The 26,490-nt window shown below is 41.7% G+C and overlaps 1 protein-coding gene across 8 annotated transcripts in view; it reads left to right on the top strand.

Moving 5' to 3' along the window:
* SORBS2 (sorbin and SH3 domain containing 2) overlaps positions 1-26,490 on the top strand; it is a 234,529-nt gene that overhangs the window by 10,178 nt on the left and 197,861 nt on the right. For all 8 annotated transcript variants that reach the window (XM_074396724.1, XM_074396726.1, XM_074396728.1 and 5 more), the window contains exon 2: positions 25,399-25,538. The gene's annotated coding sequence lies outside the window, so the exon portion shown is untranslated. The remainder of the gene's footprint in view (positions 1-25,398; positions 25,539-26,490) is intronic.

Below are 26,490 nucleotides of genomic sequence, written 5' to 3'. Positions count from 1 at the left end.
TTTGTTTATTTTTTCAAAAAGACATGTGCAGAAGCAATTTATACAATAAAGAAACTCTTTCATCATCTCAAGCGATGGAGTTCCAGAATAGGAGAATAAATTGCTCAGAGAAGGGAAGTTTCTTAGAGGATCAGGAAATAAGAATTTGAGAAAATGATATTTTAGTTAGGGCTTGGATGAGATGGGATTTTGCCAATAGTTTGGAAAAGCAAGCTTTGTAGCATCGAGAATTGGTTTATACAACTCACATTTATTTGTCATCCCCTCAGTGCTTTCATGGAAATTGTGGAGTCTGGCTCAGCAACCCTGGGAGATATGCACTATCATCACAGTATCCCATGAGGAAGGAAGAAGCTGAGCTTCAGGGAAATGCTCATTGCATTTCACCTGTTATGAGTGAGTGGCTGACTCTGAGAGGCTGCTAAAGTGCTGAGATTAAAGCACATGGAAAGATTAAGAACTATGTTTACACCTAAGAGCATAACTTACACACACACACACACACAGAGAGAGAGAGAGAGAGAGAGAGAGAGAGAGAGAGAGAGAGAGAGAGGGAAATCAGTTAAAAAATGAGCAAAGGGCCAGAATAGTTTTCCAAAGAAGACATACAGATGACAAACAGGCATATGAAAAGGTGCTCAACACACGAATCATCAGTGCAAGTCAAAACTACAATGAGAAACCATCTCATACCTGTTAGGATGGCTATCACTAAAAAGTCAAAAGATAACAAGTGTTGGTGAGGATGTGGAGAAAAGGGAACCCTTGCAAGCTGTTGATGGGAATGTAAATTGGTACAAACATTATAAAAAAACTGTGCTGTTTTCCTCCAAAAAATTAAAACTAGAACTACCATACAATCTAGCAACCCCACTTCTGGGTATACATACAAAGGCAGTGAATAAATACAGAAACAACCTCAGGATCTGTCCATGAATGAATGGATGAGGAAAATGTGGTGTATATACACACACACAACGGGATAGTATTCAGCCCTACAAAAGAGCACTCTGCCATTTGCAACACATATGAAGACATTATGCTGAGAGAAACCAGTCAGAGAAAGACAAATACTGTATGATCCCATTTAAATGTGGAGTCTAAATGCTGAACTTGTAGAAACAGAGTCGAATGAATGGTGGTTGCCAGGAGTTGGTTGGGGGAGGAAAATGAGGTCAACAGGCACAGACTTTGAGTTATAGGAGGGATGACTTCTGGGGATCTCATGCAGCATGGTGACTATAATTAACAAAACTGCCTTGTACACTTGTAGTTTGCTAGGGCAGATCCTGAATGTTCTTACCATACACAAAAAGAGATAAGCAGAAGAAGTAATGGAGGCATTCACTAACTTGATTGCAGTGATCATTTCATAGTATATACATATATCCAAGCAGCCTGTGGTACACCTTAAATGTCTACGGCTTTGTCAATTATACCTCAATACATCTAAGGAGAAACTAGAGCATGTTTTTAAGGGTGTGGAAGCAGCAGGCACAACTAGGAAATAAAAGGATGGAGGGGGCCCAGCTAAGAGAGCAGAAAGAAAAGAGGGGAGTGGGAGAGAAATTAAGAAATGTGTTGTGATGTCCAAGAGCTAAGCCCATGCAGAGCCCTGGGGAAGGTACCAGCACTGGAGAAGAAAGCTGCAAGGGAAGCAGGGTACGCCAGGAGCAAGATCCCGGGGAGCAGCAAAGAGATGGCCCCAGGGACTGAGGACAGCCCAGCTCACAAAGGGGAGAGTGTGACCTCTGGGACACTGGAATGAATTGAGCTCCACTCCTGAGAGCCAGAAGGACAGTCAGGAAAGTTCCCAGCAGACGCCCAGGAATGGCACCGACTCATTCTCCTGCTTTATGTGCTGGGCCTGAAAGTCAAAGACACATTTAAAATTATTACTGTAACTCTCTATGACTTAGAAAGTCCGACATAGGTGAGATTTCTTGGATTCAGTCTTTTTCATTAAGGGGAATATGTTATACGATGATTGCTAATGGTTAGAAGCATGGACCTTTCCGTTTTTTGCTTTGAGATGGACTCTTGCTCTGTCGCCCATGCTGGAGTGCAGTGGCGCAAGCTCAGCTCACTACAACCTCCGCCTCCGAGGATCAAGCAATTCTCCCGCCTCAGCCTCCTGGGCAGCCGGGGTTACAGGTGTGCAGCACCAGGCCCAGCTAATTGTTGTATTTTTAGTAGAGACGGGGTTTCACCATGTTGACCAGGCTGGTCTTGAACTCCTGGCCTTAAGTGATCTGCCTGCCCCAGCCTCCCAAAGTGCTGGAATTATAGTTATGAGCCACCACACCTTGAAGCATGGACTTTGGGCTCACACATTGTTGGGTGGGAGTTCTGGTTTAGAAACCTGATTGCAGTGAAGTGAGCCAAAGGACAAAATCCCTGTGCCCCAGTTCCCACATCTAAATGAGTGTCACCATAGTCCCAAGTATTAAAGACACGTGTGTTGTACATCGATCAGAGCACTGCATCTGACATAAAGAAGGTCTCGTACATGTCCACCGCTACTGCTGCTGTTCCTGAGAGTTTATAGAAAGACTCTCTTCCAAACTCCTGTGCTCCAGGTACTCGTCTCTGAGTAAACTCCGGAGTCTTGAGAAGCCACGCGTGTGTGTGGTTTAAGGGACGGGCCCCTGCTTCTGCCACCCTTCGGGGAGAGAGAGCCTAGATACCACTACAGTTCCTGTGAAATGTCTCAGCGACCTCAGCAGGACTCTGATACTCACCCTACCATTTGCAGTGTTCGATTTGTGGTGTTAAAAGACTCAGGCTTCTTGGTGGATCAGGCCTGTGTGTAGATAGTGATGCTTTTAACCAAATGGCAGTGGAGAAGACCTGTTTTGCTTTGTTTCTGATATCAGGGAAGAAATGTCTAGACATCTAGAATTTTATATCCTTGCTGGAAACACTGGTAGCCGGTGTAGAAGTGGGGTAAATCAGAGCCTCACATGTAGCCTAATTCAAGATACGAACTGCTGGTTGTGCATAGCTTAATTAAGAAGATATACTAGCTTTACAAGAGCCTTTTTTCCGATAAGAACATGTTAATTAATAAAAGACTATGATGATGTCTTTTAAGTCACTCTGCAAAGAAAGATCCATGTTTTTTAAAATGAGAATTTTTACAAAGCCATTCAGTATGCTTGCTAAGTACACTTAGGTTAAACGCTGAAACTGCCTCCACCTGCTTTTTTCTACTTGTCACCCATTAATTTTTCCAAGCAACTAATAATCTCTTTTTCTTTGATTAAAAAAGTGATACGGGATTTGACTGGTAAAAATGCCATTACCAGGAAAAAATCATGCAAGTTAACACAACACAGGATATTGGGCCAATTTTAGTGATTTTATAGAGTTTGATATTGAGCAAAAGTTATTTATTTTCTGTGGAAGTTGTAAGAATTAAAAGTTTATTCCGGGAAAAAAAAAAAAAAAAAAAAAGGATGAAGATGATACTGTGATCCCAAAGGGTTGCACGAGGGTTGCATGGATTATGTATTCTAATCGTGTAGGGTGAGCCGCCATTACCGTCATTCTTGGTGTATACATGAGTTCATGTGAAAGGCACACACTGTGCACCTCTGATTCTCCAGGCTGTGTGTGTTCAGTGGTGACTAGTCAGACTTGCTGCTCTTGGTGACTGTTCCGTCTTTGGGATGAGGGAGGGGAAGCTTATAACCCAACAGCATCCCAAATGCCGATGCAGAGGGAAAGCACAGAGCATAGCCTGTGACTGATCCTCCTGGCAGCTGCAGTGTGCACACGGTGAAGGCAGGGGCTTTAGATGGAGAGAGCACGGTCTGCAGGTGAACACGGTGTGAAAGCACGTTGCAGGCTGGATGGCACGTCTGGAATGCAGGAACGGTAGAGGGAACTGAGCATGGGGTGCTGGAGGGGGAACAGAAGAGCTTTGCGGTCACATCAACTTGGAATTCATTCCCAGCTCTATAACTGCTAACTCGGTCTTGAGGAACAGGCTCCTGGGCTTTTCCCAGACCCCTATTTCCCTACTTAGGGGGAAGAGATGATAGTGCTTACATCTGAGTATTATCATTAGGATTAAATGAGACTATTGCAAAATAACCAGTGTAGTGCCTGGCACATCTGAGGCAGAATGAATGGTCGCCATGCCTATTTTTGTCATCAGAATCAGGGTCAGCATCACGTTAAGTAGCTTGGGTTAATTCTTTAAGGGGAAAAAAGAAAGAGACAGAGAGAGAACCACTGGAGTTTTTTTCTTTCTCTTTTTTTATGAGGAGTTTTGCTCTTGTTACCCAGGCTAGAGTGCAACGGCGCAATCTCACCTCACCACAACCTCCACTTCCTGGGTTCAAGCAATTCTCCTGCCTCAGCCTCCTGAGAAGCTGGGATTACAGGCACCCACCACCATGCCCAGCTATTTTTATATTTTTGGTAGAGATGAGGGTTTCTCCATGTTGGTCAGGCTGGTTTCGAACTCCCAACCTCAGGTGATCCGCCCACCTCAGGCTCCCAAAGTGCTGGGATTACAGAAGTGAACCACCGCACCCGGCCCATTGAAGTTTTTTTACAGAGGAAAAGTAATGATCATATTTGTGGGTGTCAAAGAGCACAAGAAAAGATTACAAAATGATAGTGTCTATGAATTAGACAAGAGAACAACGTGGGCATGAACTAAGGTGATAGGGCGGGGAGAAATGAGCGAGGGATGTATTCAGTCACGTCCTGCTCTGTGTCCATCGGTCTTCTAAATGTGTGGAATGCACCTAACTCAGGGACTCGCCAAACCGTCTTAAAAATAGGCAATTCTACTTCAGTGCAGTGCTGCGTTGCTAGAGGTGCCTGCCATGCCCAGAGCGAGGGAAATCCGGGGGTACCTGTGGCTTGCGGAGGAGCCTCTAAGGTATCTCTGAAGAAGTGCTTGAGGTAGGACCTAGGAATATGTGTGTATTCACCTTGGAAGCTGCCCAGCCCTACCAGCGACCAGGGAACAGCATGGCTCCAGCACCCAGGCCTGGAGCGATGCGTTCTGAGCCCTGGAAGCCATTGGTATGGCTGGAATGCAGGATGCTCGATATGGAGAGACAGTGAGTAAAATCAGGCAAGCAGACCAGAGCCAGATGGTGGGGCCATTGTGTCACCCTAAGCTGGATGGGAAGGCACCGAGATATTTCAAGCAGGAAGGTGAGGATTTCCTTTCTAAGACTGAGCTTCCTCAGAGGGGCGGGGGAAGGAGCGCTGGACCCAGGAAACACTGTCTGAATTCCCTGAGATCAGCAGGGTATATAGAGAGTTGAAGCTGGGCCTTGTGTCTGCAGTTCTTGTCCCAGGGCAATGCTCGAAGACACCTTATTTGGATGTTTGTATTTATAGCTGTGACTGCGACTCCCCTGCCTTAAAAATGTAAATTTAATGATCACTTTCAGACTTTCCCTGTAGTATAATATTTATGAACATAGGACCTGTCTCCCTGGGTAGCACCAAGCACCGTGGCTCAGACACTCATAGTGTGGCTGCGCCCCACCCGTGGCCTGGATTTCCTCCTCCTCCTCCTCCTCCTCCATCTGTCTCTCCACTCTCTGCTGCCCTCTCACCCCAGCCTAATGTCATTTCTTCACCTGGTTATTTTTACAATTCCCAAAGTAATTTGAAGCGCCATTTATTATGCTTAAGAAACAATTTTATGTCACCAATGTTTGGTCACTTAGTTTTAAAAGTCAGTAAATAACATTTTTTTTCTTTTAAAAAAGAAAGTATCACAAGTTCTTTTTAACATCTCAGTAAAAGTAAATAACAACTTTTTTTTTAAAAGAAAGTATCACAAGTGCTTTTTAACATCTCAATATCCCATGATGGACTTTCCCTTTTTATGTGCCTCATCAAAGGCGGGGTTCCCCGGGTTCTGCACCAACATCCCTCCAATTTTGCAGGACAGGAGGGGTGGCCGGGCAGGAGCCTGTGGGGACTAAGCTCTGGTCATGGATTTAGCCTTTGAGGAGGGGTGACTGCTGCCCTGTGACTTTCTGTCTTTCAACCACAGGCTTGGTCTCCGTAAAAGGAGGATGCTGTGCTTAGATCATAGGACCAATCGCTCTCTTATATGAAGTAATTTATGCAAAGGATATATCACAGGCCTGGTACATAACTGGCTTTCAATAAATAATAACTTCATCATCAATAAAAAAAAAAATCTCCAGAGATGGAAGAGAAATTTTTGGCCCAATCGTTGTTTTGTCAAGGTCTCCCAGAGCTCTTGACAAAGCAAAGCTCAACCGGGCCAAAAAAAAAAAAAAAACCACACAATTAAAAATAAATTCCCATAATAAAATAATTAAATGAAAATCTTCTTAATGTACAACCCATTTTACTTTCCATGATCATGATGTTCTTAAACTGTTGCAGTCCAACTTAAAACTCAAAGAAACTTCATTAGAGTATAACAAACACACTCTGTATCTGCTGATTCCAATTGATTACATTGCACTAAGGCAAACTAATCATCTGGAGATAAAGTATGTGGCGTATTCACTGCAAAAATGATATTAGGATAGAATGAGGGAGATCAGTATTTTCTAAAGCCCCTATTTCCAAAGAATAGCCATCCTGCCATTGCCTAGTCTTATAGCAACTACTGTCCCACAATCCTAAAGTACTTAAGAATGCGTCATATGATCTTTTGGCAACAGAATTTGGATTTACCTGATTAACGATGTTTTTCTTGGGCTGATCTAAAGTGAGTCCTCATGTCACAGGCTATTGGAGCTTTGTGATCTGCAAGGTTAGTTACGAATGTAAAATAACAGTAAGTATTCTTATAAATAATAATAATGGCCGCCATTCATTCATTGCACACTGTGTCAGGCATTGTGCCAAATTCCTTAAATACCTCTTATTGACTGTTCACAAAAACGCTCTGATGAGGGTATTATTCTCATTTTACAGAAGAGGAAACAGGCGCAGAGAACTTAAGCAACTTGCACAGGGTCACACGTGGGGAAAGCAGGATTCCAGCTTGAGTCAGCCGCATTCCAAACCCTGTGCTTTGAACCGTTCTCTAGACTGCCCATTTGTGGGAACGACAGATTAGCCAAAAGAAAATGTTACGTTTCTCATTTTATCATTCTCTCTGTATTTTTTGCTCAGGGACTCTATGGAAACCGTTATTTATAAGTGAACACCAAACTTCCTTATCCTCAAGACCAGAAATAGCACAACAGTAAAAAGGGAGAAAGAAAAAAAACAATCTAGGATGTCAACAGTGATTGTTTTCTGTAGTTTTTCTTTTCTTTTCTTTTCTTTTTTGCTTGTTCATATTTTCTTTTTGTGTGTGTGTGATGGAGTCACCCTCTGTTTCCTAGGTCAGAGTACAGTGGTGCAGTCTCGGCTCACTGCAGCCTCCACCTCCTGGGTTCAAGCAATTCTCCTGCCTCAGCCTCCTGAGTAGCTGAGATTATAGGAACCCACCACGACACCCGGCTAAATTTTATATTTTTAGTACAGACAGGGTTTCGCCATGTTGGCTGGGTTGGTTTCGAACTCCTGACCTCAGGTGATGATCTTCCCGTCTCAGATGGGATGACAGGCGTGAGCCACCATGCCCATCCCATATTTCCTAAATCTACTTAACGTTACAAAAATTTCAAAATAAGGAGATGTATCTGGAATGGGGCCAAAGAAAATTTAGGTAGCACCAATCATGTTTAGACATCTAATTAGGATGCCATAAGACTAAGCAATAGAAAAAAAAATTTTTAACACTCTGAATATAAGTAATTTATCAATTTCCTTCTAATGTTAAAATTTACATCAATTTTAAATTGGGACATTATTTAGAAACTGTCCCATTAGAAAACTGATCGTCACCAACTCGATCTTCAGTGCCAGTGCGCCTGTCTGTTTATTGCTGGTGACGGTTTTACCCCTGGATTAAGAATGATTAGCTCTACTTTGGAACCAAATACAGTTCACATGGAGTTCAAAAAGAATCAGGAGACTTGTGGCCCTGTACACGTTGAACAATTTCCCTTTGTTGACAATTAGCACTCTGATCTAAAGAAGAAAATGGTTACTCTGACAGCGTGTACTTGTGGGGGAAAAGCAATCTTATTTTCCACACATTTTTAAGAGAGTATCTAGTGTGACAGCTATCAAGTATCAGCACTCGCTGCTGTAATAAATTCCATTTTGCACATTAGTCCTAACATGCTAGGTGAAAGAATCCACCCGAGGTACTTAAACCAAGAAAAATAAGAAAAAACAAGTCAAGAGGTCATCCTCAGAACATTCAGTGTTTGATACACATTGTACAGCCTTGCCTTGGCTGGCTTTGTACGTCCATTATGCCATCATTCTCTCTTCACCACCATGAGTTAGGGTTTTACTGTGAGGCAGGCATAGAAGTCATTGCCCTCCTGGACCTTGTGTGCCCAAGGTCTATTTATACCTTGTATCTGAATCTAACTTGCCCAATTCACAAACATGAGTCTGTACAAACAAGACCATGTACAATTCAGAAAAGCTTTTTCTGAAACATTTAATGTATTCATCAATGTATTGGCCATATTCTGTCCTTAGGCAGGTGATAAATGTATACTTACTATTGCCTGGTAATAAAATGTGGCATGTAGCAAAAATGTGCTCATTCTAATTTGAACAGATGTAGGTTTTAAGTATTGAAAATTAGCATACTTTCCCAAATTAGTACTTAGAGAAACTTTTTAAATTGTGTATGAAAAATGGCATTTTAAGAAGCCTTATTACATTGCTATGTTCTTAAAAGCACATTCATATATTTTATTATTTTCCCCCATACTCATGCTTTTTTTACTTAATGTTCACATTTTTCAGAGAAGAGACAGTATGAAACATTCATAGCTAGGTCCCCAAATCAGCCTTTTCTTCACTGATGCAATGTGGAACAGAAATGCAGTTTCCATGGTACGGAGTCAATGCTGAGTGACAAAATTGGATCGTTTCAGAAAATGTGATCAGGGAATCTTGCATTGTCCCCTAAATTAATAAAGCCAGTTGTTTTGTAATAAACATATTTTAGAGTATTTGTCTGTGAAATGAGAGAGGCTTTCTATCAGACCAATGGACTAGTTTATGAATAATGTAGTTAACATTCTTAGAATTAAAATAGTAGTTTCTTTTATGTGAATAGACCCTCTATTTCTATGGACTGCACAAATAAATTGAGTGAAACATGTGTTGATAGGTTTCTGGGCTCTTTCAATGTGAAAACAATTCCAATGTTAGAGTTCCCCGCTTCTCCGGTACCTTGTAATGATCCCTGAAGTTTAGAGTCCTTATTCACTGGAGGAAGCTATTAATACACATCCAACAGATAAGCGGCAAAGATACGTGTATTGTGCTTGTAGAGCCAGGGTGGTTATCATGTGAGTGAGAACTGGGAATGTTTCGCCGTAATGTGTCTCTTTCAGTGTGGACAGTAATCAGTATGGGTTAATAGACTGAGTGAATAATAACATCATTATTTTTGGGTTTTCCATCTTACCCCAATGCTGGTTGCTCTCAGGACAAAGTTAACATAACCACTGAAGCCGTGAGTGGAGATAAGTGTAATTAAGAAATAAAACTCCAACTCTCTTGCCTCCTCAAAATCTGTGAAATTAGAGACATGTTTCAATAGCCTAGAATTTAGCCAGGACCATTCATAAACCTTTTAACTACAGCAGATATATTATTTCTCAGGGAAACAGATCATGGCAAAGGTAGCCCAGGAGAAACTGCTCCCCTTGATTTGGAAACAGCACAAGAGTTTATAAGTATTTATATAGGTAGGAAGAAACTTAACAGTCAAACTCATTTCCAAATGCACTACAACAGTGAGAAAATGGCCGGAAAGCAAGAATAGCTGCAGAATTACCTGACAATGTCTCACCTTGCACATATTCAAAAACTTCTAATACTTAAAGGAGTGTAAATGAAATATTGCATTAAAAATCAAGATAATTAAAATGTTACAATGTCTCTCTTGAATGATTCTGCTGTAAAAATATTAGTATACTCTGAGGATATCAATGTCTCCTTTTAAAAATAAAAGTAGAGGAGTATATAGAATGAAATTATGACGTTTTTGATGAAATTATATTTAATAATTTGTTATATTTAAAAATTAGAAATTATATTTAGTTTATTGATTGTATATAAATATATTCTATAATATTTAATAAGCAATTAATATATAATTATACTTATAAATATGATTTATAAATACATATATACTTATAAATATGATTTATTTGATAAATTACAGTTTGCTAAATAATAAAATTATTATGACTTTATTTTGAACAATTATTGCATAGAAATCCTGAGTATCTTTGTAGCTAATTTGAATCTGGGTAAGGTGAGTGGGGTTGAATGAATATTAGGAGTCCTCTAAAAGACTGCTTAAGAGTAGAAGGAAAGCAGTCTCATTTCTTACAGAAAATGGAAATATTAATCTCAAAGCAATACAAAAATAAGCTTTAACAATGGATCTTACACTGACTTTTGAGTGTTAAAAAAAGAGCAATGTTACGTTGAAGACACCACAAGAAAGAGTATAAACATCCCGAACAAAGATGACCTGGCCTGGTCCTGATCTATAGGTCAAACGCCCCAGAGAAGAATTGCAGCCCAGAGCCCAGGTGCATTCTGCCACCCAGGAATCATGTATTCTCCAGCTCATGGTCTTAAGGTTGTAGGTCGCGGCGTTTGTTACTACTTGAAATTTCCAGCACCCTTGTGGTTACCCAAAATAGAAGGTGGTACAGAAGTCCAATCTGGAGTCTCAAAGGTGTGTTCAAGTGTGTGCAACTGGTTTTAAAATAGGCCAAGCGGATAGATCTTAATCTGTAACATGAAAACAGGGTTCAAGTTACAGAATGGTGGAGCCTCCGCAATTTATAACCCAGGTTTGGCCCCAGTGATGGGCACCGTTTGTGAAGACCTTTCCAATTCCTTCTTCTCTTACCCAACGTGATATATGCAAATCTAAAGGTGACCTGAAGTTAGTTTTTATCTGTTGTTGCATGGAAAATTCACTACAAGGTAAAATTATAAAATTGACCTAATAAGTGTACCCTAATATAATGCCATAAAATGAATTCATCCTCAAGTTTCTCTTCCTTAAAAGCTTCACGAGCAAGCCTTGTATTGGTAATTTCTGAGAATTATCCCATTTCTTCAGTCATTTTTCTAATGATCTTAAATGCTGTTATTCTCCTTTGATAGTTGATTGATTCTGAGATCACACGGCTTTACTTGAGTGTCTGGATATGACTCATCTGAAATGTGCCTAGTTTTCAACTTGGAAGCACCAACTTTTATGTGCTTTTCTTTTTAGGATATAGCCTATTAATTTCCCCCGCTGAGTCCATTCTTACTAAAATTATTGCAAATCTCATTTTCTCTGTTGGTATCTCTTTTCTTTCTCTATGAAAAACTCTTTTTGTTGCTCCATTGACCCTATCACCTGATACTTAAATGAGTCTTCTATTGCAAATGGCATTAACAGCTAATTCAGTTCATCAGGGGTTTGAAAGGCTGCACCCGGACAGAACAGAGTAGCTGTAGTGCTGGAGCAGCTGTGGCACTCACGGACAGGCCTGCAGGAGCCAGGGAAACCCCTCTCCCGCCTCAGATCTGGAACATGCTGCCCTGCCCATGCCGCTGGGTATCATTTGCCCATTCACCCCAACAATGTTTCTTAGACCCTGCTCCTAGTCAGGGCTCTACCTGTGAAATCATCTTCTGCTCTCCAGTTTTCAGCACATGAAGGGGATGATTACATAGGGTTTGTAATGTTCTTTCCAGCTATGATTCAAGTAAGGGCCATGCTATTGAAAAGAACTATAATATTGGTCCTGAAAGTCTCCAGACTGGACCCTGTTTAAGAAATGCTGTAGAGAAATGTGGGGTAGGAACACTATGGGAAACCTGCCTGCCCACAGTCTACACTGCTGGATTTAGCCATAAAACCCGAGTACCCAAAGTGGAGGCACTTAGGATAGGGTGGAGACTGAATGGGAAGGGGCAGGCTCAGAGAGAAATGAGAAGACCTGAATTTTATATAAAAGCACCTGTGAATCAGACAAGAAATCAGACAGAGCTCACAGAAATCACAGGTCTAAAGTCATCACAGTCTTTCTGCAAACTAAAAAAATAGAGAGGCCATATAGAACTAGCCCCATTTAAGGGTGCGATTTATAAGCCCCTCAGGTAGTATAATGGTTTCTTTGTCCCTTATCGCTTATCTTTCTCTTCTAAATACGTGTGTGTAGAAGACGTTGTCTTTTATGCACTTTTTGCTTAATCTGTTCCCCAGTGCATCAATTCAGTTCGTCAATGCCAGTCTCTCCTAACGCTTTTCACTTAAACAAGTCAAGCCTTCCAGTCAGTATTGCTGCTGTTTCACTTTGCCATTCAAGGTATCCCTATCTTGCTTTATTTGGTGTATATTCACTCAGTACATTCCAGCAACCAGACACTGTGTAGGAACTGGTTGTATTCATGTTTTTTGGGGTTTTGTTTTTCTTTCTTTCTTTTTTTTTTTTTTTTTTTTTTTTGAGACGGAGTTTTGCTCTTGTTACCCAGGCCGGAGTGCAATGGTGTGATCTTGGCTCACCACAAACTCCGCCTCCCAGGTTCAAGCAATTCTCCTGCCTCAGCCTCCTGAGTAGCTGAGATTGCAGGCATGTGCCACCATGCCCAGCTAGTTTTTTGTATTTTTGGTAGAGACGCAGTTTCTCCATGTTGGTCAGGCTGGTCTCGAACTCCTGACCTTGGATGATCCACCCACCTTGGCCTCCCAAAGTGCTGAGATTACGGATGTGAGCCACCCTGCCTGGCCTGTATGTATGTTTTTAAAGGACTCCAGTATTCAAGGAGCCTACAGTATAGCAGGAAAAAGAGGTAAAGAGTAACAACATACTTAACCTCTCCTCTGCAGCCACTTGATGGAGTGACCAATATTCATGTAAAGTCTCATTTAATCCTCTCAGAAACCTCCCAGAGAGGTCGATAGGGTTGTCTGCTTTATTTATTTATTTATTTTTAGACAGAGTCTTGCTTCATCATCCGGACCGGAGTGCAGTGGCGTGATCTCAGTTCCCTGCAACCTCCACCTCTCAGGTTCAAGCAATTCTCCTGCCTCAGCCTCCCGAGTAGCTGGGATTACAAACGTGCACCTCCACACCCAGATAATTTTTGTATTTTTAGTAGAGACAAGGTTTCACCATGTTGGCCAGGCTGGTCTCGAACCCCTGACCTCTAAAGATCAGCTTGCCTCAGCCTCCCAAAATGCTGGGATAACAGGCATGAGCCATCACGCCCAGCCTGTCTGCTACTTATAGGTAAGGAAATGCAGGCTCAGGGAGATTCAGTAACTCTCCCAAAGTGACATGGAGAAGCCACACCTTGAGGTCAGCTGTGCCTGATTCCAAAGCCTCAGTTCTTTCCTGCTATGATATGCTATCACTGCTGTGATAGAAGGATACATCTTCAATTACCATTCATTATAACCATAGTCGCTCAATGTTCAGTTAGTGTGTATTTGTTTGTAACAAGATAAATAGGATTATAACTGCTCCACCCACCTGCTAAAGGAATGCTAGGTTCTCACAGGGCCTTAGAGAGTCCATTCTTCTCTGTTTCTTCCAGGTCATTTCTTTCAACGCCACTATCTTTCCTCTTCAGTCTTCTCTGCTGACTAAATGAAGTGATGATAATGCAGTTGCTCAGCAGAGATTGTTACGTCAACCGCAGGGCAAAGTGATTCGCTTAGACATGGAGATCTTCTCAGTCCAGTTGTTTGACAATCCCATGCATTCCTGTTTAAAATTAAAATAGAAAAAAAAAACCCAAACATAAAACTTTGAATGTGAGCTATCTGAAATAAATTATAAGGAAATTAAATTCAATATCTGGGTGTGCCCAGTCCATTCCATTTTCCCCATCAGCAAAGTAAGTATCTATGTTTTGGAAGATCGATTTGCAAATAATTTTTTTCTATGTAATGTAAAAACAATTGTATTAATGATTACTGTGCCCCAGGTGTGGTTTTCCAGCATTATCTTCTCCAACCCTCTTCTTAACGCTTTAAGGTAAAGAACGCTATGAGGAAAATGAGGCTCAGTGATCCTGCCCAAAACAGGAAGCTAATATGGGGCGGAACCAGAAATTTATCTCAGAACTCTCTATCCTCCCAGCCCATGTTCTTAAGATGATGCCGAAAACAGCAGTAACCATCACGTAGGGAGTGCCTACTGTGTGCTGGTGTTGCTGAAGAGCTTTGCATATATTAACTCATTTAAACCTCGAAACAAGGGCGGTTAAGAGGCTTAAATGAGTTAATAATATAACAACAGCTATAGTGCTTATTTGGTGGGTAAGAGAACTGAGCCCAGGAAGACTGTAGCAGTCACAGAAGTTGGCAATAATGAGTCGGGTTGACGGTGGCAAGTGACCACAGACCAGCTCCCAATCATTACGCTCTAACACAGTTCTTGGCAAATGTGGACAGAAAGACAAAATATTTATACAAGATTGTCTGTAATAAAACAGAACTGTTATGATGTATATTCATTTCTTCCATTCGTGATACTTAATCAGAAACCACGACACAGGAATGCTTAGAACAATTTTCATGTTGCCTGTGTGTTTTTAACATTGTTTAATTCTGAAAAATCACTGGCCTGATCAAACATGTCTTCGCCTCCGTTATGACTGACAGCATTTGCCATTTTAAGAAATCATAAGTAAGATTCTTAAAGGTTTTTTTTTTTTTAACTCAAAGTCAATACACTATGGCCTTGAATAATCTTTTCAAAATTGCTTTTTCTGTCACAAGGACAAATTTCATCATTCAGTTTAGATTTTAAAAACTCCCTTAACTACGTTGGAGTGACCCTGTTCAAAGTTCTCTGCACAATGATCTGGCGGTGTCCACTGAGAACAGAATAAACAGTGGGTTCCTGTTTAGTATTTCCTGTAGGTGATTGCTGTGTTATTTCTCTTAATATCGCTGATCAGTAAATGGTAGTTTTACAAAAAAGAGCGAACTACTTTACTATATTTAGAGTCAAAAATATTCAAATGATGCAGCTCCCGGGGTGTCAGGCATATCAGCCCGTTTTTCACGGCAGTGCCTGCTCCGTTAGGAAACGAATATGGGCCTGAGGCTTCATGCCACAACTGTCATAAGCATGAGTTGCTGATACCTAGAAGTTCATTCAAAACTTCTGGAAGAATTCTGTTTTACTAATACCTTAACGGCAGGCCCAATAGTCTTCTGCTGGCATTCAGCCAGTCTACTGTCACGAAGGTTGTTTTTAGATGATCGTTTTGGTTCTGTTTCTAGCTGACATGGAACAGATTACCTCAATTCAGCCATGTAAGCAGGTTGGGTTTGCCTCAAAAGTAAGAAATTCCACAGACAGGCAGTCCGGGGTAGGTTCTTCAGCGTGCGCTCCCCCAGAATGACATCATCTGCATTTCAGCCTACAAAACGAGGAACAGGACAGGGCTGGAAAGACAAGGACAAAAGCCCCTCTTCTCGGGAGATTTAGTGTCGTCACTGTGTGCGTGAAGTTTCCAACGGGATGCCTTGCCTGTGGCTTATCGGTCAGAACAAACTGCATGGGATCCGGGAAGGTGGGTTGCTAACTGGGCGAACTGTCAGGACTGTAGTGAGGAGGACTGCAGAACGGGTCCTCGGGAGGCAGGAGGCAGTGTCTACCACACCTCTTACATACTGACTTACTTTATGGAGTAATGAATATGGAAATGGTGACTTCATTGTAAAATAAAATGGATCAGACAGAACCTCAAACTGAAAATGATCCTCAAAGGAATTCTTGCCAAGAAAAGGAGGGCCTTTGCTAGAAGCTAAAAATGTGAGCATCTACTCTGATTCAGAGGGCAGCTTCCCGCCTCTCTGCCTGAGTGTGGAATGTCTGTCACTGCAGGCAAAATATGCCCTCTCATGCCTCCACTGGAGACCAGTCTATGTCTGCTTAGCCCCAGGGATCTGAACAAAGACTTCGCATTTTTTATTCTAAGACATGGTTGCTGATTTCTTAACTTGTCTCTCCCATACCTTTTTATTTAGTAGATTGACTTTGCTGGGTAAAGAATTCCCTTCCAGACTTCTCTATATCATAATATACATAAAATCAAGAATATTCGCAGGCACAGACGTAAGCAAATGTGGTTGCTAATCGCCAGAGGTGGCCAGTCCAGGTGCTTTAGCTGCCCAAGGTCTCACTTGGTAGTTGTTGCTACTCACAGAAGTAGAGAGGGTCTGGTTAGAAGACACACAACATAGAAAATATTTCTATGTCCAGTCTCTGAGGGTTTGCGTTTCCAGCCTCATTTATTCCGGAAGAAGTGGGTCTTAATGCACTTGATACCAGGAATCTATAGTTCCTTCTAATTATTGAACGCTGGTCAACCATCCTTCACTGTTCTTCATTCACCCCACACCTTTGCGAGTTTCTAGCATTGTGTGTATTATGTGCCATCCCTGCAAAATTAACTTTTGTGGTCATAGTAATTAATGGAATTGTGCCATGGATTGTTGGATTCATTCAGTTTTTTAAATGTCTCAGAAACGATATTTTTCATGCTGTATCTTGGTGATTTCAGAGTGTTTTACACATTTATGAAGAGTCATTTTAAAACATTGTTGGGCCGTAGCAAACTTTCCTCTGCCCAAGTGGTAGAAGGAAAGGTTACAGAGCTCCTTCCAAATCAATGCAGCAAAGACCAAGCCCTCTCCCAGGCTTTGACTCCTGCTCTGTAGTCTATGACACACAAAAGGCTCCTTTTCACTCCTGTTGACATTACTTGGCTATTTGCCAGAACATAAGATTGCAAATCTCCAATCGTCTCAATCAGTGACTATTAATTCATTGTCTGTCTGTAACTCATACATAATATGGCCACGAGAAAGGGTTTTGTACCATTGAAATGGCGATGACCTGAGCAGATGACATGGTTGGTTACTTTATACCTGCCTGTCTGCTCATGAAACTGCACGGCAAATAATCACGTGTGGTTTCAGGTGGTGTAACTGCCAAGCAATATATAAACAAATATAGAACTCTCTCAGTAGCCCTAATCAGAAGAAATGTTTATCAGGGACCTCGCTCCACCCTAGTAGAGTATCACATGCTTGTGAAAAAGGTCTAGGAATATGAGCTATGAATGCAAGTAACTTGTTTTATTTAAATCTACTTTAGAATAAATACAAAATAAGATAACAGAACATAGCATATCCTGAAGGGAAAAACCAAGTCGCATCTGCATCTTAAGATGGCTTGTAAACCAAATATGTAGCTACAAAGCAATATTTCAGAGAATCGTCTTGCTTGGAAACAGCTGCTTAATTAGAATACGTTTTTTGGTTTTTTTTTTGTTTTTTTTGTTTTTTTTTTTTTTTGCTTTTTACATGATCAGATACTTTTTATTTCACAAGTTCTGGTAAATATAGAACCAAAAAATGTACTCCTGTGCTGCCTAATGCCTTAGGCAGAACTTACTTAATCATTTACTTATTCAACAACTACACAGTGGCCCCGACTTAGGGCCAGGCACAAATGCAATACCTGTGTGAGGAATATAAGTATTATGAGGGGCAAGCGGGAGCTGATAGGCCAGTGGAGGAGGGGGGCTTCGATCCAACACTCCAACAGATTCAAGCAACTGAGCTTGAATTTAGAAGGAATGAGGAAGGTGATTCTTTAAGAGTTTAAAAAAGCACATGGGGCGGCTACGCTGGTGGAACAGGGACGTCCTTCCTGAGGAAGAGACGCTTGAACGCTGGAGGCTGCGTTCCCATCAGAGGGAGCCACGCAAACCAGAGCCCTGTACGTGGCACAGTCCAGGAACGGAAGAGAGGCTGGCGAGGCTGGAGGCAGAGCGCTGGGAGGAGGGCGGTGGAGATCTGGCGGGAAATGCCGCAGGACACCGGGTCGTGCAGTGCCTTCAGCGGGCCACATGAAGAATGCTTATCTTAATGATTTTCATATCAGATCTAGCAACTGTTGCATATGCTCCATTTCAAATGGAATGGAAATAACAAGAAAAGCTAAGTCGTGGTTATGTAAACAGCAGGGGGACTTTTTAAAGACACTAAGCATTCAAGCAGCCAGTTTAAAACAAAGTTTCAGGCCAGGCACGGTGGCTTACACCTGTAATTCCAGCACTTTGGGAGGCCGAGGTGGGAGGATCACCTGAGACCAGGAGTTTGAAACCAGCCTGGCCAACATGGTGAAACCTCATCTTTACTAAAAATACAAAAATCAGCCAGGCATCACTATGCACGCACCTGTAGTCCCAGCTACCTGGGAGGCTGAGGCAGGAGAATCACTTAAACCCAGGAGGTGGAGGTGCAGTGAGCTGAGATTGCGCCACTGCACTCCAGCCTAGGCGGCAGAGCAAGATTCCATCTCAAAAATAAATAAGTAAATATAGTAAATAAAGAAACCAAAGTTTCAACTAGCAAACTGAGCTTTGACAAAGGTTTTAAGACATCATTTCCATATAATCTCTTTCAATGATCTAAGTCCTTTAACCTTTTGTTAAGATTTTCACCTCACTTGATAAACCCCAGCACCAGATGGTGAAATGGCACATGATGACAAATCACCTCCTCAAAAACATTTACTTAAACATCAAAAACTGGGCAGTGGAAGTGGCTGGACACATGATTTGACCCGTTTTACACGGTGTCGCCAACAGGTGCCAATCATGGCAGATTGCCGAACGTCATCCAGATAAGCCCAAACAAAAGCAGAGGCTTACGAGTTAGCGAGGCGGGTACGGTTCCATTTCTCTGCCTACCTTTCAAGTGCAGGGAGCTTGCGTGACTAGTCTAATGTTACTCAACCTATGGGCTTTCGTTTCTCAGCCCAACACATGCTTGCATTGTCTAGCACGTGGCATGCCATGGGTGAGGTTCCTGGAGAGGACCTGACAGATGCTTACCACGTGCAGAAGCTACCAGGTATCCTTCTTTTTCTTGCACAGACTTCACTTTGTTGAGTGTGGTTGAAGTAGGCAAGCATAAAAGGTGTGACTTCACTTTAGTCTTGCCTTTGCTTTGCTTACGACGAGCTTCACTTTAGTGCCCACCCCTTCTGTCAGTCTGCAGGAGCTGCTTTCTATAGCAGAATCTCACTGCTGTTTCAAAATGTCTTTGAAACTCATGCCAGTGTTTCAGATGGTCTTGCTGCCCCTCCCTAAGCACTAAAATAGTTGACTGAGAGAATGACACATTGTTCTCCTGGGATATTAGACAATGCCACTAACGGACAGGGGCCAGGAAAGGCTGAAACATCTATAGCACAACTCACTTTTCAAAGGACTGCAGGGGTAAAGAATGTTCTCTAGAAAACAATACTCATGGGAAAACGACATTCACTTCCTTCCTGCCGGGATCCCTCAAATAATAGGAAGCGATGAGGAATCAATTGAGAATTCTGTGCTCTCTTGGGGGAAAAAACGTAAAACAACATTCAAAGAAACCCTCTAAATAGATGTGTTCAAAAAATCATGCCCATGAAAGTCCTTGGAAATCACCACAGTATCTTTAAAAAATTACTAAATTTAACCACATATGGAAATCTGCACAGTTTTTCAAATATATTTTGATTATTGAACCAACATTCATGTACAATGTACAAAGCAGCAGACTTTACCATGGCCCTTTCAGATAACAATCTTCACCCTCACAACAACCCAATAAGAAGGGTCTCATTACAGAGGAGAAAACCGAGGTATGGGGAGGCTAAGTAAATGACCTATGGCCACAGCCACACGTAAGTGGCAGGGTCAGGATTTGAACCCAGGAACCCTGCCTCCAGACTCTCCACTCTCAAGTATTATGCACTTTAAAAAGTTTTCTGAAAGGATCAACCAAGAAAGTGAGAAGTAAAGCTACAGATGGTCTCTGCATATAGAATTGGAAGTTTTAAATGTGACCGCAGTGAGCCCAGATTCTCTCTTACAGTGAGGATTTTATTTTTACCGAGCTCTCTGAACACACACAATGCTTGGGTGCCGCCTGAAAAAGTGAGAAGTCATTTGGCAAACTATTGAGGTTGTTCAGATACACTCTCAAAGCTGGCATGCTCACTCATTTAAGGCCAGAACAGAGGTGTAGACAATAACAGAAGGCCTCTCTACTCCAAAATATGGGTCTTTCTCACCAGTTCTAACAATTGCAGAGTTATTTGGGTTAACAAGATCCTCTCTTGGGATGTAAATATCCTCGAATATGGTTTGAGTTGTGTCAACTATGCCTTAATGATGTACGTTGTTTTCATTGGACCAACACATCCCAGAACCCTCTCGGGTGTCTTTATTATGTCAGGCAGGAAGAGAAAAAAATATACAATGAATCTGATTTTCAAGATTTTCATCCTTTTGTTTCCCTCCTCATCTCTATCCAAAAGATGATTCCTGTTCCAGCCTCTGAAACCACACCTGTGGCTAAGCAGCGTTTACGGAACAGTTTCCAGGGCTCCCGGCCCCACTTGGACTTACACCAGGGCTCTTGCAGCAAGGTCCTTGTCTCATTCCTCAGAGCCTGCGTCTCTGCACAGATAACTTGCCCTAGGGTGCTAGCTTTTCCAAGACTGAGGATGTGCCCTGCTTTACCCAGCCTTCTGTGGAACGCCACGCCTGGAGCAGCTGGGACTCTGTCACACCTGCAGAGGCATGGAGGCCCTCTGCATGGCTTCCCGCTCACCCCGCTGGCTGCAGCACCCACTCGTTGCCCTGGCTGTGTGGGTTCAACTCTCTTCCCCATCTGCACAGGACCTGTCTTTCCAGCACCTAGCAGTCCCCAGGCATCTGCTCCCTCACTAGCAAGAGTCTCTAGATCCTGGCCTTTCCACATCCGGTCTGATGGGACTCTCAGTGTGGCTTTACCCTGGAATCAGCTGTTCATGTATGCAGATGCTTGAGTCACATCCAGAGTCATTAAATCTGACTCTCTAGGGGTAGGGCCGAGGTCCTGGTGTTTTTAAAAGTTTGCCTTATATTCATTCACCCAGGGATGAGAGACGCTACTTTACATCAATTTCTCTCAAGTTTCAACATGTTTACACACAGCCTGGGGATGTCGTGAAAATGCACATGCTGGCTCAGTAGTTCTGGGTGGGGCCTCAGGTTTCACATTTCTACCAAGATCCTAAGTGATGACGTTAAGGTTGGTCCATGGACTACTTTTCTAGGTGGCAAGGCCCAAGACCAGCGGTTCTCAAAATGTGGTCAGGAATCACCTGGGAACTTGTTAAGGATGCAAAATTTCAGACCCAGCCAGATGTACTGAATCAGACACTCTGGGGTAGACCCAGCAATCCTTTTTTACAAAGCTCCCAGGTCAGCAATGCTCACTACCTTTCAAGAACCATTGGCCTGCGTGGTACTGCCCAGTAGAAATATAATGCAAGTCACATATGTAAGTTTAAATTTGCTACTGGTCAGATTTGAAAAAGTAAAAAACAGATGAAATTAATTTTAACAAAATATCCTATTTAACACGGTATGTCCAAAATATTGTCAAACACATAAAAATTAATGTGATGACTTGCATTCTTTTTTCAACATGCAGTCAATATAAAAATGATGATCATTTACATATTTTAAAAAGAGAAAAAATTTGTTTTTATTTGTACGAATTTGTGGGACACAAGGATAATTTTGCTACATGGATATACTGCGTAGTAGTAAAGTCGGATTTAATGTATGTATCCACCACCTGAAAAATGAACATCATCCCCATTGAGTAATTTCTCACCATTCACCTTTTGTGTGTGTGTGTGTGTATAAAGACCTGAAAATCTAGCACGCATTTTACACTCACATGACATTGCAGTTCTGAATAGCCACATTTTAGGAGCTCAGTGGCCACCTGCAGCCGCCGTATTGAACCGCAAAGCTTTACACGGAGAGCAGTGATGATGGTATCGACTTCCATTGGTTGCTTGCTGCGTGTCAGACATTACTCAGTTAAGCATTTTATGTGCATTATTTGTACGAGCCCTATGACAACTCATTATCATTCCCATTTTATACGAGGGTGGGTTATGCCAACGTCCTTTTTAGTGTTCACCAAGATATAAGAAATCTACTCCAATATAAACCTGTTCAAATTACTCCATGTTTTAAAAATTCATTTATTTAGATATATATATTTTTAGAGACAAGGTCTCACTCTAGTGACCAGGCTGGTGGAGTGGCGTGATCATAGCTCAACTGCCACTTTGAACTCATGGGCACACAAGATCCTCTCACCTCAGCTTCCTGAGTGGCTGAGACTGCAGGCACATGCCACCACATATGGCTTTTTTTTTTTTTTTTTTTTTTTTTGAGTGAGGGGGTCCTGGTATGTTACCCACACTGGCTTCTAACTCCTGGGCTCAAATGATCCTAACACCTCAGCCTCCCAAAGTGCTGGGACTACAGGTGTGAGCCACCACACAGGGCCCAAATTATTTTAAATATACTTTTTTGTGGAATTAAAAAAAAAAAAGAGAAATAACAAAGAAAAATGTTTTTGTTTTTGTTTTTGTTTTTGTTTTTGTTTAGATGGAGCCTTGTTCTGCCGCCCAGGCTGGAGTGCTGTGGTGCAGTCTTGGCTCACTGTGACCTCCACCTCCCGTGTTCCAGCAATTCTCCTGCCTCAGCCTCTCGAGTAGCTGGGATTACAAGCACACGCCACCACACCTGGCTAATGTTTTATATTTTTAGTAGAGACGGGGTTTCATCATGTCAGCCAGGCTGGTCTCGATCTTAACATTAGTACAATTCTTAAGACATCAGTGGCATACAACATAAAAGTCATGGTAGTTGGAGAAGTAGAAAAGTCAGAATTTTCTATCCTAGTCTAACCTTTTAAAATATGCCTAAAATCTGACTTGCACACCTCTGTGACGTCAAATATGTTGAAAGGTGGTTACTGACAGGCTGCTTGGACAGCTGGGACCCCTGTGGACCAAGGGGAACCTTGGCAGGACAGGATTCATCCTAAATGAAAGCAGCTGGCAGAGCCATAACCTGCTTGGGGCAATGCGGCTTCTGACCTAAGACGACGCTAACAGGTACCAGTGAGGCAACGGGCTTCCCGTACATGGATGCAGAATGTAGGCAGTTTGGGATTTAAAAATAATGGTGACTTAGTCAAAGAGTGCTTCTTTGTTTCCTAAACACCCATGGCTTCTTGAGGAAGACCAGTATTTAAATACAGTTTTCTTTCTGGTATAAACTAAGGAGGAAAGAGAAAATAAAACAATTTTTTAAAAATGTGTCTGTTTGAGGCTAGGTTTTCAATTATTACTGGTAGAATTATCATTCCCCATTCAGGCTAAGAGAAAAAAATATCCCATGTTAGATTGGTGGGTATTTAAGACATAGTAAAATGTGACCATTTAAAATAAATGAACAGAAAAATGCATTGGAGTTCTAAAGTGATTTTTTTAAAGCCTGGTGTGTATTTTCACATGACATTGATCTTATTACAAAATACAAATTAGAGATTTCAAACTTAATGTATGATTTTTTTTATTTGAAATATAGTTGTTGGTTTTTTGTTTTTTTTTTTTTTTTTTTTTTGAGATGGAGTCTTGCCCTGTCACCCAGGCTGGAGTGCAATGGCGCGATCTCAGCTCACTGCAACCTTCGCCTCCCAGAGTCAAAGGATTCTCCCGCCTCAGCCTCCAGAATAGTTGAGACTACAGGCACCTGGCACCATGCCCAGTTAATTTTTATATTTTTAGTAGAGACGGGGTTTCACCATGTTGACCAGGCTGGTCTCAAACTCTTGACCTCGTGATCCACCTGCTTCGGCCTCCCAAAGCGCTGGGATTACAGGCATGAGCCATTGCGCATGGTAAAATATAGTTTTAATATAAGATCTATTGAGCCAAAGGATTTCACTATTTTGAAATAGTGCTTGAAATAGTAGTCAGGTAACCCATTTTTTTACATGGCATAATCCTCAGTATTTTCCATAATCAATTTCAGTGTCTTTAACTGCATAGAAAGAATTGAATTATATGTGCATCTAGCAACCATCCTTCACATTAATTATGAAATGTATCAGGGTGGTTTTTTATAATGGATTCAGGTTGAAGACTCTTCATCTCCGGATGGCAAGCCTCTCAGTAGTACTTTCTGACTACCTAGGCATTCTTTTTGTAAGGGGGAGTAGGGAGTTGGAAAAAAACAGGGATTTTATCTACATGCAGTAGAAGCTTTCGTAAAAATACTTAACTGCTTCTTTGGTAGAAAGTAACTAATTTTCCTTCCTGGTGGTTTTGTGAAGGCATAATGACTCAGTGGAAGCCTGAAGTTGGTCTGATGATGCATGGTATCTTCCTTCATCCACAGTAGAAAGAGATCTCAATCTTCAGCTACTACAATGTGAATAGTCTCATCATGTGGAAAAGTCTGGAAAATATTTTTTAAAAATCTGTTTTTATTCTTGCTGCATCTGTGTGCTGTGTACCCCTGAAGGCAAGGACACTTCATTCTGCCAACCACTGTATTCTCAGAGTGCTTGGCTTATAATAAGCTCTGAAGTGTTTGACAAATAAATATTTGCTGAATGAATGAATAAATGAATACCACTTCTTAATTTTTAATTCCAGAAGCAAAATGCAAGCTCCAGGTTTGTCAGTCATTGCCAGTGACCCAACTGGAATGATGTCTTCACTGGCCTGTGGAGGCAGAAGCAGGGGTCATTTTTGTTCTGTCTCATGTCACTGAATGGCCCCCAGTCTCTGCCAATAGATAAGAGATGTCAACACTTATCCCGGTAGCTTTCAAAAATAGCATAGTTGATGAAACTGGAAATTTAGGTGCATGCTAGAAAGAAATTATTTGTCTTCAGTCTTAAGAATAGACTAGCAACAGATAACTGCTACCAGCAAGCTCTCAAGTATTTCTTCACACTCCGTTCTAAGCAAGCTAGGAAATCTCAGCAGAAAAGTCTTCCTTCTCAATAAAGCATAACTAGGACATCTCATTTTCAATGAGACGGGTAATTCATTTCGAAAACTTGAGGAGGATGGCAGGGCACTGTGTTTCTTTAAGATTCCAGTCAAGTTTAGGTTTGTTTTGTTTTCAGTGGGGCTGGCAGTTTTCCTCAAAATTTAAATGAATATTTGCACAATGAACCAAGTTGTTGTGGGTTTCCTGGTTGGTGTTTTTTCCCCCCTGGAGTGGGGGGTGGCGATCCGGGCAAGGGATTTTTCATCCCTCTGCAGACAACCCCGGCTGCTGTTAATGCTGAAAATAGCTCAAATGCTCTCAGAACAGTAGCACCACCCAGCAGCTGGGATTCTTTCCCTCTCTTATTTGCCACTCTCTTGCCTTTTTTTCCTTCAGACACTTGGATTGGACTTAATCTTAAACCTCTGGAGTTCAAGACCTTTTAAAAAGGGCTAAATAAACAATCTCTGCATGTAAAAGGCCACTGACTCCTGCTGCCTCTGTATAGAGCAACTGTTGAACTCAGCTGCCTGTAGGTAAGATTTTTTTATTCCGGAATGATTTAATTGTTTTCTGATATGTTCATGACTAATGTCTTTAAAATAACTTATTTGTAGTGAAAATAATAAAGGGGAGTTGTGAACAATTCCCAGATAAATATTGTGTTCCAGAATAGAGCAGGAACATCGGGGCGCTTTTGTGGCTGTCATTTTAAACTTTGCTGAAAGTTCTCAGACCAGTGACCTGCAGTACAGACCTCACTGTGGCTGGGCCCTGGATCAGAGGTCTAATTAAGCCTGATCGCCAAAGCAATGAGAGGATCTTTCAGACATCATACTTTTGTTGTTTAGACTGCTTTATTTTTAACTTTCCAAGGGCATTAAGAAAAAAAAAAAAAGGAAAAAGATGCAGCCGTCCACCTGAGTAAAGAGAATATAGATAAGTCATTGTTCTCGAAGGGCAGTGAGAGGGCTGTTTGTAGAACGTTCTCCTTTCATTCCTGTTTTGCTGATTGCTGGTGTAGAATCAGCGGTTGTTTGGAGGCGTGTGGGAGTTTTGTTTTGGTTGTTGTTTTGTATGTTCCTAGCACATTCTAGGGGGCTGTTCTGAGGATTCCTTACTAAGCTGAGTATCTTTTGCCAGGTACAGTTGCTGGCAGATTGCTCTGATGTGACAATGTGGGATTTGGGGTCAGTTTTGGTGGCTCCCCTCTCGCCCTCTGTATGCCTGTGCTGGACATTTTGCAAAGTACTTTGATCTGTGGACTTTAACTTCAAACCCGGCATTCACTTTGATGGTGGCTATTTACTATGTTCAGTAAAATGTCTCCTTTTTTTTTTTCCAGTTGGTTTAATGCTTTGATAGCATTTCCTTTGAATAATTGATTGGAGCTTTGGTTTTCCTCACTGATATATCTTAGATTTTACTTCTAGAGGGACCCCTAATTGAAAGAAAAGTGTTCTCTGGTAAGGTTCTCCCCGACATTGA

This window comes from Saimiri boliviensis, chromosome 3 (assembly GCF_048565385.1).
Source record: "Saimiri boliviensis isolate mSaiBol1 chromosome 3, mSaiBol1.pri, whole genome shotgun sequence".
In the NCBI taxonomy this organism is placed as follows: Eukaryota; Metazoa; Chordata; class Mammalia; order Primates; family Cebidae; genus Saimiri; species Saimiri boliviensis.
Note: the sequence above shows the minus strand (reverse complement) of the source record. Positions and strands in the feature narration are given on the sequence as shown.